Here is a 19,567-nt window from a genome sequence, read left to right on the forward strand (position 1 = left end):
GAAGCACTGCGACATAATACTCTTGCATGGCTGCACCAGAGAACAGGTCCGGGGGCAGTTAGACTGGACGATTTATTGATCATCAAAAGGTTGGACCTGAGTGACTGGTGCACCTCTCCCAATAGTGACTGTATTTTAGTTGGATGTGGGAAGAGCTTGTTACCGGTGTATCTCAGACGCTGCAAATACCTGCCCAAAGGGCCTTCGAACTGCAATTTAATTCTGTGATTTTTGCTCGCAAAGTCAGTCATCTGTATGATCATATGGTTTATCATTCCTATGTTTTGCTCTTTTGTTATCTTTGTATATGTTGTATACTTTTTGTCTTTTGTTATGTCTGCGCCCTCAAGCCTTTGGCTCCGTAGGTGTGCAATATAAATTTATTAAACATAAACATAAAAATAAACATAAACATCACATTTTTTGTTTTGCTGTATGTAATGGTAGTATTTAACATTTTGCTTTGCATTTCTTAGAGTCAGCCAATATGTCAGATAGTTGAAGGGATCTAAGGTTTGTAGTTGGGGAAGTACGATGACCTGCGTGCGTTACCCAGATGCTGAATGATGCAGCCCTCTGGAAGGGTCTGTTTTAAAATAGATAATAGAAGGTGTTTTTGCTGGCTGCTTGCATCCCCTCTTTAAGTCATGGGTGTCTGTTCAACAATATCTACCAAAACTAGTGAATGGCAAAGGAACTGTAAGGATATTTAGCAAACAGCACAGTAACTGCAGGAAGGAGGAAGTCAGATTTGCAACAATTGCAAATGTATAAGCGAAGCTATTGTTGAAGAGTAGGAGGATGAGAGATGATGGATTTCATTGGGACATGTCATACAGAGGGCTGAGAGGAAAGTTTTAGTGGGCAGTATCAGGGAAAAAGACAGGCAGACATCTTTCTGCACTACTGGGGAGAAGACCTGGCTGTGGGGTCCTGACTGAATGCAGATTCCGGTCTTTTGCTGCAGTCGAGACTGGGGAGAGCTGAAAGAAAAACCTTTCCACTGGCTGAGGCATTCCTATCTGAAAAAGCTGAGAATTCCAGGCAATGACCCCGGCTTGAGAAGGCAAGCGTTCCTTTTTGCTGGAGTTAATCCAAGAGAGCCACATTCACAAAGAGAACAACTGAAGAACACTCAGATAAGGTAATTACCTAAGCGTGGGAGCCGGGTGTGTGCACGAAAATATGCAGTCAGTGTAGGATTCCTGTGCGTGTCTTAATCAAATACCAATGTTGCAATTTGAGTTCTGTTCTCCGCCACGCTCTTTGCAGTGTGACATAGAAAATGCTTTTACTGTACCATTTTATTTATTTCTGTAAAGAATGAGATCATGTCTAAATGCAACTTTTATAATACAGAAAATATTTGAAAACAGACGGGTGGTTTATTTTCTATTTACCATTACAATGCCAATGATGTGGGGAGATTTTTAAACAGTGCAATGGTCATTTTAAGACAGATGTGTGTATGTCAGAATCAGTATGAATAATTGTGAGTAACTGTAGCATAACTTGTTGGAGGTACATGAGCCAACGGGAAGAGAGACTCTCTGAACATAGCTCCCTACCGTATATAAGGTAGTGGAAATTACCACAAGACTACCACATATAGCTCTCTGTCGTAAATAAGTCAGTGAGTTCGCCCATGGTGGCACACCAATACTATCACTGGAAATGTGGTATTCCTAGAATGCAGGTCTGAGGTCTCTCTAGTGATCACACGAAAAATCTAAGCAAAGATAAGGGATTCTGGACATTGGGGCCACAAATAAAACAAGGGAATTATGCTCACCAAAATACCACCAACCACGTATACCAAATATGCAGGTCTGGGTGCTGAAATAATGCATGTCCATTGTATTATTGTTGCACATGGCCAAATCTGAATACAAAGAGTGATTATTGCTAAGTTATTTTTCGGCGGTAATAAAATACCGTCAGGCCCCAAATCTCCACAAAATACCCTACATATTTATGGTGCGTTGGCCGGGAAAGTGATCATAGAGTACCTACTGGGCGTGGCAAGCGTGTCTCACACTGCCATTTGCACATTAAAGGGAACCCATTTTATAATAGCAGTGTGCCACTAAAAACGAATTTCAGAATGTCACAAAGGGAAACCACATTCTCAGATCTAGTGCAATATTTAGAGGCAAAGTTATTTGCACATGGGAATTGGTCTTCGAATAGCACGTTAGAATGGAGTAACCGCATTCAGGGTGAGGTGCAGAAAGAAAAACTAGACAATATTTTTGCAGAAGGCAGCATAATTCAGGTCTGCCTTACAAGATTATTGAATGCAGCCGATAAAAGTGCAGAGAAAGACTGTTTAATACGGCTATGCGGCAAAATATGGTTTATTTTAAACAAGTCCCTGCGAATGCAAGAGAATGATACTCAGCTAATTAACAGGTTAAAGACTGAATTAGATGGGGCAAGTAAAAATCAGGAAATGTTGAGAGCAGAATTGGATGTATGCCAAAAAGACATGCAATTAAAATGCAGAGACTTTGATACTCAGTTATCCAAAAGCAAGAAACAATTTGAAGATAGTGAGCAAGAATTGACACACTTAAAAGCCTTAGTGGATCACATTAGGCAGGATAAAGATGAGGTTGTTTCAGAAATGCAGGTTTTACAAAAAGAACATTGCGAAAAAGAAGGTGATCTCCAGAGTGCAGAACAAGAAATGATTAAAATGATCCAAGAAAGAGACAAGAGAAATAAAGAGTTCAATGAATGCCAAATGCAAATGTGCGATATGCAGGAGGCGATTAATAAAATGAGTGATGAAAATAATTATTTGCATGATGAAGCCAACAGACTCCTTAAAAAGTGTAAGGACTTAGAACAGCAAATGTGCATTCCCAGGTCCCAGGAGAGGCGGCAGGGTACCACATTCAATGGAGTGGAGGTGAATTCTAGCTCTGCCCAAAGAGCTAGTGCCCCAGTGACTGGGCCGGTGACTGAACTTGGTTGCAGCGCCCTTGGGGGATTTGATACTCCCATTGGGGGCAGCCACCAATCTCATACACCTGAAAACAGAATGGAATCACAAAATAGTGCAATTCCATGCATTGCAACAAGTAGCCCCATAAAAATAATGAAATCCATTAAAGCCCTGATCAAACCATTTAAAAAGGGAGGTGAATGCTGCATTGAGGATCACTTAGAAGCGGTACATGACATTTTTAAAGCGCTCCAGATACCTAACGAACAGTACAGACAATATTTTCATTTAACTTTAGATGCCCCGACGGCCAGCATCATAAGGGGATTAAATGAACAGCAGAATATGACATGGCTGGAGTTTGAAAAAGAAATTAGGCGTCATTTTTCTCCTTTTCAGTCATTGCAGGAGGCAAAGAAAGTCGCGTACACTATTACTGCTGGACCTAATACATCCCCTCGCCAATTTTTACAAGACTTAAAAAGAGCATTCTCTCGCTTTGATGTATCTTTTGACTCAAATTCCAATGAGTTTAAAACCGCATACCTCTATGGGCTACAGAAAGACATCATATCCCAATTGGTCCGTGAATTTGACCGTGACAAGTCCCTTGAATGGATTGTACATCAAAGCACCAAGCTATATGAGGTACTCTATTGTCAGGGTAGAGAAAGTGATAAAATGAAAGATACTAGGCCTAAATCTAAAGAACCCTCAGCCACAGTAATGGAAATCAGGTCAGCCAAAATGTCCCTTGAGTCTGCTCAAAGCCAAGGTAAAAATAATGTGACACCTGAACAAAGGGGTAATCAACAAAGATCGCCATTTCCTGTACCAATGTTCCAAACACATGATCCTAGTAATAGAGAGAGCTACATCAGCCCTAGATATTTAGGAGATAGACCCCGGGTAAGATACCGGTCTGATATGGCAGGTATGAACAATAACCAGAGACAAAATCAAGATCAAAGAAACGATGGTCCCTACCAGTCATTGGGGACACAGAGTAGGTTTGATCCCAACACCATGATATATGGTAATCAGGATAGGCCCCGATATGTGGATCGATTTAATGATAATGGAAATCAACATAGGGGCCAGTACCCACAATCTGAGAGACAGGACATGAGGCAAAACGTGAACTACAGTCCACGCCAGTACAATGATTCCCCACCAGGGGACTATAATCAAAGGATGGGTGCAACCCGCTCCCCTCCACAAATAAATCAAGAGTTCAGAAACCATCCCAACCGGTATCAATCACCTGAGAGGTATCAGAATAGATCCAATCAGGGGGAAAACAACCAATATCGACCTAGGCCACAGAAAGAGGATCCTAGAGAGATGGAAAGGTTCCAGTGCCTTGAGGCCCAAGTGAAAATGTTAGCTGAGCAAATAGGAAAGCTCTATACAGCGCAAAAACAACCTTCCAAAGAGGGGGCTGATGGCCATAGCAATGACCGGGGGGCTTCCGAAAAGTGACTAAGTACTCATGATAATCGCAGTGCCAAAATGACAGATTGCTCTGATATAATTTTGCATGACAACTCTGAGGTGACTAATGGATTAAAAATGAAAGTACCAGTAAATGAAATTGTGATAGAAAGTGCAAATACCTCTAAAAAAGAGATACGGTTTAACTTAGAGCTAAATAAAACAGTAAAGATTTGCACAAATGAAAAAGAAACATTAGGAATTCCAAAAGAACAAAGGGACAGATTTAAGAAAAATGACTCATGCATGGGGAATACCAGTGAACAGGGAGTAAGTGGGGATGCCATAGCTCCTTCCCTGGGCAAGCAAAACAATGACCAAACACAGACAGAAAAAGGAAATACTCACAAGGAGGGTACAAGTCAATCACCTGAAGAATCCTTTGAGCCACATATTCTTGAAGAGGCTGCAAGGGCTGGTATTACACTAAATGATCACAAATGCACAGAATTAAAAAATGACAAATTGCTGAATGATGTTGTTACACATGTTCAGTTAGGAGGTTGTAATGTGGTCTCTGATGTTACCCAGATGGATGGGCGAACAGTGGCCACACTCAAAAAAACTTCTGATCATGGAGAAATGAATAAAATATCTCGCACAGAAATGGGTAAAAAGGAGGGAAAAATGTCTTTTCATTTACCAATGTGCTTAGCCAAAAGTGAAAAAGACCTGAGAAAGGTGAGCCCTGAAATCAGTAAGAATTCACATTTCTTATGTGTATTAGAGGAAGTTGAGGACAGATATTATGCACCCATCACTGTAGAAGAAAAATGCCACACCTTCGCTATGATTGACACTGGCGCACAGGCCACAATTATGTCCAAGGAGCTGGTAAAGAGTATCAATGAAGGGAGGCCTCCACAGAGTCAGATCACAGTGAAGGCAAATCAAGGCCCAGTGCATAACTTTAATGGGGAGGAGGTGCCCATCATAGGTGTAACTGAGGTTGACATAAAAATAGGAAAGCACAGAATGAAACAAGAGGTATTGATCACATCTATTTGTGAAATTCCATTTCTGATGGGGACAGATTGCCTGAAAAGATTGTCTCCTCTCATAGATGGGGTGAATGGAGTGCTGTGGTCCTTAACCAAAAAACCATTGAGGCCTAAGAAACTAAAATCACAAAACAGCAATATAAAAGAATGTCACACCGTTGCCAAAACAAATGATACTGTGGAGGTATATCTCCAGAATAGCTGCATACCTAGTGTCACTGTTATATTAATGTGTCAAGACAAAGATCAGAGCGACAATGAGAAACTACCTGTACAAATATACTTGGACCCAAGGAAAGATTGGCAGACTGCTATAGATGAGCACACATTACGTTTTTACTTAAAAGAGAATACATGCAAACAGAATATTGTTCCTAAAACAGATTCAGAAAAACACATTACCACTCTGGCAGAAATACACATGGAAGATGAGCAACCATGGGTTCACGTTGGTATAAATGATTATCTTAAAACAATAAAAGCCACTTTAGCGCTTGAACATGAAAGGAGTTTCATTAATGAGAAATTGTTGCAAAAAATTATGGAGAGGGAAGAAATCCCGAAATTTAGGATTAAAAACCAATATGTTTCTGGGTTGGACAGTCCAGACTTTGAAAACCGAATTGCAGGCAGATGCATGCTTAAAATTAGCATTGGGCAGAAAACAATTTACCATAATGTATGGATAGTGAATGGAGCACAAAATGAATTTTACATGGGCAATGACATCATGCACAGAATGTGTATGGTGTTAGATTTCCTTAATCAAAAAATATGGTCACGCCTAGGTGGGCCGGCACCTGAATTTGAAGACAAAAGAAGGGCTTATCATTGTGCACAACTAGTTCCTTATGCAGTCGAATTACAAATGAGGAAAAATACTATTGTTCCTGCATTTACAAAACAGTTTGCAATAACACTGAAATGCAAAAATGGACAGCAGATGAAAGGCTCTGATGCATTTGTATGCCTGAATGAATCCATAAAACAGCAAGGCCTGAATTATGAATACATTCCATTGGTAGACATTGGTGAGGGATCTGTAAAAATCATGGTAAATAATAAAGGTTGTCAGGATATTCATTTAGAGGAAAACTCCCCATTAGGAATGGCCATACAAAAATCACATTATACGGCAGATTTAAATAACATGGTGATTGGGAATATTCCTGAAAAATATGTAGATGCCAAGGGCGAGTTGCCAGAACACCTGGACTCTCAGCCCAAAGGAATATTTAAAATTCATTCTGTGTATCCTTATGATTCAAATGAGACAGTGTGCTGCCATCAAGAGGATTGCATAATATTTAATTTAAATGAAAATGAAACAGGAAATCAGCCCATTGAAGTGGAAGCTGATATGCCAAAATATTTAAAAGTGGCAGCTCTACAAAAAGACACAGCCACACAGTTAGAGGAAAGCGCTGAGATTCCTTTACCAGAAGAGTTTCCAGAATTTTCCAGAATGGTAGAAGAGCAGATCTCCTTAGCGGATGCATGTGACAGCGATGAGGATCGAGACGACCTGAGGGAAATATTTATGGAGTTTAAGGATGTATTTGCAAAAGATGCTTATGATTGTGGTTTAACTGATTTACATGTGGCCACACTACCAGAAGGTTGTAGCAGAAATCCAGTGTTTGTACGCCAGTATAGACTACCGCTGGCATGTTTAGAATCATTGGCAGAGATTATTAAAAATTTGGAATCACGGGGAATAATTAGGCCCATTCATAGCACATCCAATACGCCTATTTTAGGTGTGATAAAGCCAAATGGTCAATGGCGGCTGTGTGCAGACTTAAGAGAGTTAAATAAAAGAGTACCAGTATCTAGGTGGCCACTACCATTCATTGATCAGGGCCTAGCTCAGATACATGGTTCAAATGTATTTACCACGTTAGATCTCACATCTGGATATTGGTGTGTGCCATTGGCAGAGGAGATACAACACCTATTTTCCTTTACATTTGACAGGACTCAATATGCCTGGCTTAGAGCTCCGTTCGGGTACATCAATAGTGGGAGTGAATTTGGCATATTTTTGAGAAAGGCCATGCCGGATGCAGCGGAAAGAGGAACAATAGTTTATGTGGATGATGTCCTGATAAAAAATGAAAGCCTTAAAAGCCATTTTGATGAAATAAGACATATACTTGGCCAATTGCAGAAAGCAGGCGCCAAAGTATCTTTGCAAAAAGCACAATGGTGCAAGAAAAAAGTGAACTTTCTAGGGCATGAAGTGACTGAACATGGGCTAAATCCACAAAGGAAGAAAATAGAGGCCATTCAAAGATTAAAAGATCCTAAAAATGTGAAAGGAGTAAAAAGTTTATTAGGGATGACAGGCTATAACAGAAAGTTCATTGAGAATTATGCAGAAATCACTCAACCATTAACTAAACTGCTTAAACTAAATACTCCCTGGAGATGGGAAAGAGAGCAGTCTGATGCAGTGGCTAGATTGAAGGAATGTCTTGTAAAGGCACCATGTTTAGCATACCCCATAAAGGACAGAGATTTCTTTATAGAAATAGGCTTTTCTGAACATTGTATGTGAGCAGTGTTATCACAAAAACACGATTTGAATCACAAAACCATTGCATATGCAAGTAAGGCATTTTCCCAAGTTGAAATGAAATTTAATGAATGTGAGAAGGCCCTATTAACCACTGTGTGGGCGCTACAACATTTTCGCCCCATTGTTCAGGGAGAAAAGGTGATTATTGAAACAAATCATCAACCTTTGCAATTTTTAGAGAGTAAAAGAATTAGATCAGGCAATCTAGCGCAATCCAGAATCACGTCATGGACGCTGGCATTACAAGGTTTTCCCGTAGAAGTAAGATATGGACAAAATAAAAAGAGCCCAATTGCTCAAGGGTTAGCTGACTTACATGACTGTGCAGCTGAACAAATAACAAATGAAATGGATGTGGAAGCTAGTTTACAGGAATTTGAACAATCACCACACAAAGCTTTTGATGAAAAAACATGCAAGGATTTGCCAACTGTATATGTGGACGGTTGTGCTTTTCACATTGAAAATGACAATAATAAACAATTAGTGGCAGGAATAGGAAATGTCTGGTTGAAATGTGAAGGCATTCCTAGTATAGGGATGAGGATTGGAAATAGGAGCAGTCAGGTGGCGGAATTGGCAGCCATCTATAAAGCAATTGCTACTGCAGTTGATAAAAAGTTCAGTGAAATTGTCCTGGTGACTGATTCTGACTATGCACGGAATAGCTTTGTGGAGTATTTGCCTGGTTGGAAAGCAAGAGGCATGGTTACATACAACAAAAAGCCACTTAAACATGGAAAAATGATACAAGCCATAGACAAATTGGTGTCAGAAAATAATTTAACAATATACTGGAGAAAAATTCGTGGGCATTTAAAAACACCAGGAGAGGATAAGGAGGGAAATGATAAGGCAGACCATCTGGCTAAGATTGGGGCTGCGATGGGAGAATTGCTACCTATTGATTATTTAATGGGTGAAATACAAATTGATGCAGTCACACGTTCTAAAGCACCAAAGGAGGTAGATCAACCGGTGGTGCAGTGGAGTCATGACACGCCAGACCAAGATTTGATTGAGACACAAAAGAATGATCAAATTTTGGGAATCTATTATAATCATTTGATAGATCCTGAACAAAATCCTTTAACAGAAAATGATTGTATGGGAAAAGAAGAGTTGAGGGTGTTATTAAAGAACAAAACACGAATTAGATTACAGGATGGACTCATGATTAGAGAGTCCATAACAGGGCAAATACAGTGGGTAGTACCCCTTTCATTCAGAGGACTAATGCTACACCATGCACATGATGCCATAACTGCAGGCCATAGAGGTTCACAAAAAACATTAGAAATACTAAAAGATTATGCTTACTGGCCTCATATGTCCCAAGATGTGGAATTATATACTAGAGGATGTCTAGTATGCGCCCAATTTAAACCTGCTTCACCAATGCACAGAGCACCATTGATGAAAAGAGGCCTGACTCTCCCATGGTCAGACTTGCAAATAGACTATGTAGGTCCTTTAAAAAGGTCGAGCAGGGGACACCGTTATATTTTGAGTGTGGTATGTTTGATGTCAAAGTGGATTGAGTGCATTCCTGCACCAGATTGTAGTGCGCAAACAGCAGCCACATTGCTGGTGAACCATGTGTTCTCAAGGTTTGGGTTGCCGCAAAGAATTGAGTCAGACAGAGGAAGTCATTTCACAAGTACTCTAATGAGCAAGGTATGGCAAATACTAGGTGTGAAAAGGAAACTACATATCGCATATCGGGCGGCGTCTTCAGGTACAGTTGAAAGAAGCAATAGGTCTGTTGTGGATATTTTAAAGAAATTTGTGGCAGAAGCAGGTTCCAGCTGGGATTTGCGTTTACCATTGGTTCTGATGGCAATCAGGTCGACTCCTGCCAAAGCAACAGGTGTTAGCCCCCATGAGGTCTTAACAGGTAGGAAAATGGTGTTACCACAACACCTACTATACAGAACACATGAGCAAACTCTAGTGAGTGCATCCACGGTTCATGAATATATTGATGAACTGAGGAGGCATTTGCAACATGCATTTGCTTTTGTGCAGAGAAATCTGGAAAGAGCTGCTGACAGTGCTAAGTCATATTATGACAAAAAGACATCAGTAAAGGAATACAATGTAGGGGATCAGGTGTACAAGTTTCATTTTGGAAAAAGTAAACAGAAAAATTCTAAATTTCTAGCAGCCTGGCAGGGGCCATTTCGAATTATAGATAAAGTCTCTCCTGTAGTGTATAAAATTTTGAAAAATGAAGGTGAAACAGCAATAGAGCAGTTTGTCCATGTAAATCAAATCAAACCATGCCATCCCAGACATGAGGTCAGGAAGCTTGAGCATGTGGAAACGGATAGAGTCCCTTGAGAAAATAAATGGGTGTAATCAGGAGGCAGTGACAAAGAAGTTAAAAAAAGTTGATTGTTATGATGGCACATAAACACTGTAATATATGTAAAAAAATATATATAATATAAAATAAATATAAATAAATAAATAAATAAATAAATGCACATATATTGGAAGCTCATGGTTGGTGTGCAGAGAGAAAGTGTATTAAATATTGAATGCTGTTTTATATATGCTTGTTTTCTTTTAACTTGTATTTGATTTTAGAAAAAAAAAAAACAGAAAAAAATATAAACGAAATATTTTTACCAAGCATGTTTTATTTTTGGCAAAAGGTGGAAATTAGTATTGTGCTATGTACTTAATCTGTTTATTTTCTATCTTGATTTAGACAATTAACATTATTTGGTCGGAGGTTCCGGGATCAGAGGCCACGGGAGACGATGGAGTCCTGGAGTCCCCTGGATGAAGACCAAAAGATGCCTGCCTCCAGGTGGAGGTGAAGACAAAATAACCGGAATGCCAAAAGAGATGACTACTGTGGATTCAAGATTGCCAAGATGAAAGAGAACTCGAATGAACCGAATAACATCGCTGGTCGGGACATACCAAAAGAGACAAAACAAAAGTTCCGGCATATGAAGTTCCACGTATTTATTATTTTAATTATTTATTTTAAATTGTTATATTACTTATTTGTTTTAGTTAGTTGTTTTATTTCATTGTTTTTAATTGACTTGGAAAATTTAAACTTAAAGTAATGCCACTTCCATTGAGAGGGCAAATGTGGAACATTTTATGAACTGATGGACTCAGATGAAATGTTGATTGCAAATTTTCATTGATGCACATGAATATTCATTTTGTTGGATTGCTATATTGTAAAAAAAAAAATAGAACAAGTTGTTTTTAGGAATTGGCTTGGATTATAGCCAAGTTCTAAAAACAAAAGGAGGGTATATGTAAGGATATTTAGCAAACAGCACAGTAACTGCAGGAAGGAGGAAGTCAGATTTGCAACAATTGCAAATGTATAAGCGAAGCTATTGTTGAAGAGTAGGAGGATGAGAGATGATGGATTTCATTGGGACACGTCATACAGAGGGCTGAGAGGAAAGTTTTAGTGGGCAGTATCAGGGAAAAAGACAGGCAGACATCTTTCTGCACTACTGGGGAGAAGACCTGGCTGTGGGGTCCTGACTGAATGGAGCATTCCGGTGTTTTGCTGCAGTCGAGACTGGGGAGAGCTGAAAGAAAAACCTTTCCACTGGCTGAGGCATTCCTATCTGAAAAAGCTGAGAATTCCAGGCAATGACCCCGGCTTGAGAAGGCAAGCGTTCCTTTTTGCTGGAGTTAATCCAAGAGAGCCACATTCACAAAGAGAACAACTGAAGAACACTCAGATAAGGTAATTACCTAAGCGTGGGAGCCGGGTGTGTGCACGAAAATATGCAGTCAGTGTAGGATTCCTGTGCGTGTCTTAATCAAATACCAATGTTGCAATTTGAGTTCTGTTCTCCGCCACGCTCTTTGCAGTGTGACATAGAAAATGCTTTTACTGTACCATTTTATTTATTTCTGTAAAGAATGAGATCATGTCTAAATGCAACTTTTATAATACAGAAAATATTTGAAAACAGACGGGTGGTTTATTTTCTATTTACCATTACAATGCCAATGATGTGGGGAGATTTTTAAACAGTGCAATGGTCATTTTAAGACAGATGTGTGTATGTCAGAATCAGTATGAATAATTGTGAGTAACTGTAGCATAACTTGTTGGAGGTACATGAGCCAACGGGAAGAGAGACTCTCTGAACATAGCTCCCTACCGTATATAAGGTAGTGGAAATTACCACAAGACTACCACATATAGCTCTCTGTCGTAAATAAGTCAGTGAGTTCGCCCATGGTGGCACACCAATACTATCACTGGAAATGTGGTATTCCTAGAATGCAGGTCTGAGGTCTCTCTAGTGATCACACGAAAAATCTAAGCAAAGATAAGGGATTCTGGACATTGGGGCCACAAATAAAACAAGGGAATTATGCTCACCAAAATACCACCAACCACGTATACCAAATATGCAGGTCTGGGTGCTGAAATAATGCATGTCCATTGTATTATTGTTGCACATGGCCAAATCTGAATACAAAGAGTGATTATTGCTAAGTTATTTTTCGGCGGTAATAAAATACCGTCAGGCCCCAAATCTCCACAAAATACCCTACAGAACTCACCAATGTGACCCACAGCAACTTCTCCTCCCGCACCTGTTAGTCCTCCTGCTAATCCTGAGGCTTCACCTCCAGACCTTACTCCTTAAGCTTTGATTAATATAGCTGAGGCTACAACTCTTACATATTCAGGTGCAAGACCTACTCTGAAAGCCTCATCTCAGGATAGATTAGTTCTCCATTGCTCTCACAACCACAGTGTCAAACATGTAGTCAGGGTATGCAGCTAAATAAGGCATTTGAAATGTTCTATTGGCCATGCACTTGAGGGTGCTTATTCGCTCACCACATGCACAACTTACACTGCTGTGTTGGTCCTTGCTGTGCATAGTAGTCAGCTATCATTTTAGAGAGGTGAACTTTCTGGATGATTTATCAATAAGCATTGTCCTATAGGTATGTAGAGCAGCAGTCAACTGCCCCTGCAGGAAGTCCCATGCCCCTACTACCTGTATGCTGGCAGCCTGAAATTGTGCCAATCTTGACGCCAGCAGTTGTGACTATTCTGTGTCGAATCTTTAAGAAAACGTATCGAGTAAGAAAACCAGAAGAGATGGCAATCTCTTGGAGGAGATCCCCAAAGGGCTGAAGAAGAGAATGTATGGACCTTATAGAAACTGATGATGAAGTAAACAATTGAGTAAACATTTATGTGCGAAACGAAGAATGCATGTGTGAAAAGCACTGTAGAAAATCCAAATCTTTCGATAACTGTACAGATGGTGCAACGCAAGTAGACTAAGTGATCATAGAAGCTGGTTATACAATGTGAATAGACTGCAGACAAAGCCACCATTACATAGAAGCTGGAGATTGATGTCATACTTTTAGTAAGTTGAAACCCATGATGAGAATGGCTAAAAGCTATGTTGCAGCAGAGAATTAGCTGGGAGCATGGTAGAATCGAGAAGGGCTGTCTGGTGTCAAGACTGAAGGCTGCCAAGACTGGTTATCTATTCTTGAAGGCAGATAACGTGAGAAGCTGAATTATCCCTTGTTAAGGTGCAATGAAAGAACATTAAGAGTGCCAAGTTTTATTAATTCCAGACAATGAAACACTGCAAAATGGGCCAAATTGCGGTCTCCTGTCACGTGAGCCCAGGATGAAAATAGAGTTGGGCACGCAGTTCTAGAACTATGATAAGCATGTTCTCACACTCCCTTATATTCCTAGAGACGAAAATACATTACAAGGCCAAGTTCAAAGACAATCTGCATGGCAGAAGGCATGGGTGATGAGAGATGTTGGACTAATTGGATGGGGAGGTACAGTCCAGTCTACCACATGACACTTGGGCCTGAGCTCACATGCTGCTAAGTGAACAGAATGTTCCAGGAGGGCACAAGCGTGTCAACCAATTGTAGAAGGTCATACAACGAAGGGCCTTATCGTTTGAGAGCCAATGAGGTACTGTGTTTCTACTAACTTTTGAGAATGACTCGCACTAGGGGTGGGCATGAGTTGTCCACCTGACTGTAGAGACCCTACCACAATCGAACCCCTTATAGAAAGTATACTTAGATGTTCCCTTTGTACCAGCCACAACCCTTGCAGGTTTTTCTTCTTTTGCCAGGTAGTATGACGTCACGTATGATGAATGTTTACTATAAAAGTATTGTTTTTTTATGAAATGCTTTGAGAGAACACTCTGCGATGTCTGTTGATGTCTGTTGTATCTCCCTGTTTTAGACAATTGATAATAAAACAGTAAAAGGACGTTGCCATCTTCCTGAGTTGGTTTGATTATTTGTTGTACAGAGTTATTCTGTTTCCCATCCACCTGCATGACATGCTACCTAACCAGGGCCCTAAACATAATCTGTCTACCTATAAAAAAATGCCTTTTAGAGTTGTGGCTTCAGCAGGTAGCTTAAGCACCACCTCTGAGAAAAGCTAAGGCTATGGTGAATGAAGAGAGGAAGATGCATTTGTGGAGGCATGAATAAACGATTTGGTAATCAACCTGTCCACACGTTTTCTATGTAGGCCTTCATGGCACACATTGCAACAGTAATTACAAAAGTAATGGCTGGAACGTTTTGAATGAATCCCCCTTTTGGGGTGGGACCAAGCCTGATCTTCATATGGTCTTTCCCCTTTTATAATGACTTGGCAGGCGAAGAACGATGGTCTGAAGGGTGGCCTAGAGGAATGCCAGAGGTTAAGATTCATTCAAAACCTTCCAGCCATGAACTCTTTTGTTTTACAGACAGGACATGGTCAGCATTTGGCATTGGTCCTTTGTTGCTTTGTGGCTGGCATTCAGATTTTTCAAGTGGAAGCTACTGGAGGCACCGAAGCTGTGCGACACACGGTTTACTTTCTCTGATCTATGAACCTTGTTAAATTAAGCAGATTTATATCAAGCCAATTGGCTGAAGAGGTAACGCAAGCAATACATCTGCGCTTTATTCCATCGTCATTGCCCTTTCAGATGACTTCATGCATGGCATGAGTGCTTATTTATTGTAGGTGTGTGTACAGCAACATTCTTGTGTGGAAGCTTGTTAAAAGATATGACCATAACAGGGCTATGTGTTTAATTAAAAAAAAGCATGTTATGCATTATGTATTTTACATATTGCAAAAAGACGAACCGGGGATGTGCATAAAACGACTGATGGCCTGATTTACAAAAGCACATTTCAATGCGAATGTCCCATTGAAAAACGCGTTGTAAATCAGGCCCTGAGACTACAAAAAGTCAAATAAAAAACAAAACGTGCACTTGTAACTTGTTCTTGTCCGTGTATGTTCACCAAATTTGACACACCAATGTTAAAAAAAGATGCACACACACATGCCAAATTCAATGAAGTCGCACCTACAATAATATGATGAAAATGATTTTTGAATAAAATATGCATTTGCATTTTGATTTCCAGAAATATGGAAAAGTCGCACTTTCAGCCCAATGTCTAGATGTTGTCCTATTCGATCTGGTAGATTTTTGTGACACACCTGGGTCTTATCATGGAGTTGTGCATGCTGAATCATTTTGAAACTGTTGTTTGACAAACTCGGGATGTATCACTATCTATGGACGGGTGCAGTAGGAATAGAGGGAGACAACAAAAGGCAAACCATACAGAACAACAAAAAATATACTACAACAACTATTGTCTGCCACACTCAGCAAGCACTGCTTCCAGAGAAACAAAATTAAATGGAAACTATACAGCAAATTGAAAAACATACTGTAAAATACACAAAATAATGATATATTGTTGTGAATCAAAGCACCAGTGAGTGTATGGGCTGCACTGCTTAGGTTGTAGAAACACACGAACTGGATTATTATAGTATTACTGTATGAAATGATTTTTTGTTGTTTCCATAAAACTAAAACTTGTTATGTTTAATTCCTTTTTTATATAGCAGCATCACAAGTTGCCATTTATTTTATTTTTTATCACTATTTGGCGTCTGGTTATCCTAAAGGTATTTATTTATTGGTCATTGTCAAGTGGAGACTGGAGAGCTTCCTTTTAAAAGCATAATATTTGAGTTTCAGGTCTCCCTTGCAGCCACAAAATGTGTTGTATTCCGTTTCTATGTTAATTGCTTGATGAAATCCCAGAACCACGATGAAATGTATTGCAGAAGGACAGTTTAACTCATCTTAATACATAGTTGAATAGAATGCAGCACGTTTGACCTCTATGTCTGCGGCTTCGTTCCTGCAGGAGATTAAATCTGTTCTTTTTGGATGCGCTAAGCATTTCACGATGGCTATGGTTGCTGGATAGCCCATGGCTTCAATGTCTAATAACCCTGCATGTTGTACTGTAGTGCCATCTGCGTGGAGGAAGCCCCTCCTCTTCCAATGTTCTAAGCCTGCATGTACTGTTGATGTCACATAGGCGGAGTCAGAGTACACCGTCACTTCCTCATCCTCAAAGCTTTGTAGTGCATCAATAAGCATTGCTAATTCTGCAGCATGCACTGAAAAGATTGATGGTAGTCGTCTGATCATTAGCACTTAAAAGTCACTCTTACTACTGCCAATCCCGAATGTCTCACCTCAGTCTGCTGGTCATTCTTGAATGAACCATCAATAAAAATCACTTCCCCTCTTCCTAAATCATTCTCTCTAACATGGGGAATATCATTATAACACACAGTGTAAGTAATACAATCATGCACATAATCATCTTTTCCCACTGGTTTGGCTTTAAATGTTACTGGATTCACTATACCACACCTTACAATTTTAATCGCAGGTTTTGAAATGATTACTTCATACTCTGATGTCCTTTGAGTTGTCAATGTACTATTGGGTTTCTCTAAGATTGCAAATAATGCATGCTCCACAAATGGAGTTATGGGACAACCCATAGTTACTCTTGAAGCCTTTTCTCTGGTGAATGTAGCATCTGCCAAATATTGTTCACAAAGATAGTGTCCTTTCATAACTGGGTCTAAAATCCCAGTGTAATAAGCTAAGGGTTTATGACCATGTCCTAAAGTCATCTTCTGTGTAAGGACTGCTGTTATGACTTCTCCATTTGAATAGGAACACAGGTAAAATTCCTTACTATAATTTGGTATGCCTACCAGGTGAGCTGTGCTAATCACATTTTTTTCATTCATTAAATCCTTCGGTCATGTCTTCTGTCCACACCAATTTAGTTTTAGCCACCTGTGCTTCTTTAAGCGCCTTTAAAAGTGGTGAAATATATGTACTGTATGATAGCTTCTGCTCTTTCAGGTGTCACTCATTTCTATTCATGTGAGATTAATTGTCCAATGTATACCACTTCCTTTTGACAATATTGCAAATTTTCTTTGTCTACCTTGTACCCTTTCTCTGCGAGTATCATCAAAAGTTTGACAGAGTGTTCTCTGCACCATTCTTCTTTCTCAATGGCCACCAACATGTCATCCATGTATTGAACTATGGCTCTTTCAAGCTCAAAATGTCATAAGTCCATCTGAAGGACTCTATTAAAGATGGAAGTGGACTCCCAGTACCCCTGAGGTAATCTAGTATGTTTCAGACACATTTTTCTATATGAGAAGGAAGTCAAATCGTGTGAGTTTTCTTGTAAAGGAATTGAGTAAAACACATTTTTCAAATCGACAACAGTAAAATACCTGGCTGTTGATGGGATATTGCACAATATTGTTGCAAGGTTTGGAACTAAAGGAAACTCTGCTTTGACTATATGGTTTAAAGGGCAAAGGTCCTGGATAAATCTCCATGACCCCCCCTTCGATTTTTTGACAGGGTACATGGTGGTGTTGTTACATGGTGAATTTGATGGTGCGGAATGTATTGTTTCATTAGGGCGGAAATAGTTTTGAATGTCGGAGAAGTGGGTTTGCTCCTGGTTATCTTGCTTCAAATTTGGGGATAAATAATCCTTCTAACACGGTAGTTAGTGCGATACAGGTTTGCTTTTATTAATGGTATTTGGAGCGGTTCTTGTTCTGGCATTTGTGCACTAGCTCGGTCAGTCGACACGTGTTTCGACCCAGAGGGTCATTCTCAAGGCTGAACAATATTCAAGAGTGCAAGGTGATGTGTGATAGATGACATTTTGTGACAAGCATGTTTAATTACATTGATTTAACGTGGTGGGTGATGTGAGGTGGTGGTTACAGATTAAAAGTATTACATAATTGTACATTCCATTCATGGTTGGATTAGTATAACAGTTGGAAAAAGAAAATGAAAAGGGGGAGAGAGAAAGAGAGAGGTTAGCAAGAGGGGCAGGAAGGGGCGAGTGGTAGGATAAGATGGTGGAGAGGAGGGTGGTCCTCTTACCATGTAAGCAATGCTGCGATCCCCAAGTGGGGTCCTTGTCGTGTTTGTAGTGGCTGTCCTTAGGGCAGTCTGGCTCTTGTTGGGCTCTGAAAATAATTCATAGGGAAATTAGCGGTTTGAAGACGAAAGGTGGATGGCTGTAAAAATTGCAGTTTGGAGAGCCTAATGAGAGCCCTTAGCAGACTCCTGTGCCGTTGTGGCTGATAAGTAGCTGGGAGTAAAAATTGGATGTGCCCAAAAACACTGTTCCCTGTTGGAATGGGCGTGTGGTCCGTGCGTTTGAGGCAGGCAACCCCCCCCTTAGGTGAGCTGGTGGGGGGGAGTAGTGCTTACCTGAGTACGAGTGAATCTCGTGCTGGGTTGCTCCCTGCGGCTTCAGTGGGGAATGGAGTGCCGCCATGATTAAGTACTCGCGCATGCGTCAACCAGCCAATGTTTGACTGGCGGCGCATGTGCGAGTGTGTAGTGTCCCTGCGGACGCTACCGCGCATGCGCGAATGGTGGTGTCCCTGTGGACGGAATCGCGCATGCGCGAGTGTGAAGTGTCCCTGTGGACGCATCCGTGCGTGTGCACGAATTGGTGTATGTCTGAACAGTGGCGGTGCCTGATAATAAAAAAGGGGGGGTTTGCCTGTTGGGACAGGGGGCCCTGTGAGAGCAATTGGGGTGGGGATCAAACTATGGGAATCTGTAATGCTAAATTGCTATTTACTAAAATGAGGGAGATCCTCATTGTGTTTGTGAGTGTGCCTCTTGAGGGTATCAGAGGGTACACTGGCTGGAATTGCCCATGTGGGGCCAAGGTGTGTGGGGGGGTCCCGGCTGAGAGAGGCCGTAGGGGGGTCCTAAAAACTGTATGGTTGTTAATGACTAGAGTCCACGCTAGTTGGACGTGCTGGGGGAAGCCCAGATGGATGGTTGATAACGGTCTGTCTTGCAGTGGAAGAGGCCGAGTCAAGGTGGTGATCCACCTTGAGTTGGTGGGAAATGGTTGGTCCTCATAGTTGAGGTGAAGAGCCTATGATGGCTCTGGTCCGGTCCTAAGTGGCTGGGGGTCCATTGCGAGGTCTGACATAAGCATCTTGCCGTCCGGAGGGTCTGTCGTGGCTAAGGATGTTGATGTCAGAGAGGTCTGGTCGTAATCCTTGTTAGGGCCAATGGCCTGGTCCATTCCATGGAGGTGTGAGGGCAACGTAAAGGCCCAAGG

Source organism: Ambystoma mexicanum, chromosome 3q (genome assembly GCF_040938575.1).
Source record: "Ambystoma mexicanum isolate Mex_15411 chromosome 3q, UKY_AmexF1_1, whole genome shotgun sequence".
Lineage (NCBI taxonomy): Eukaryota > Metazoa > Chordata > Amphibia > Caudata > Ambystomatidae > Ambystoma > Ambystoma mexicanum.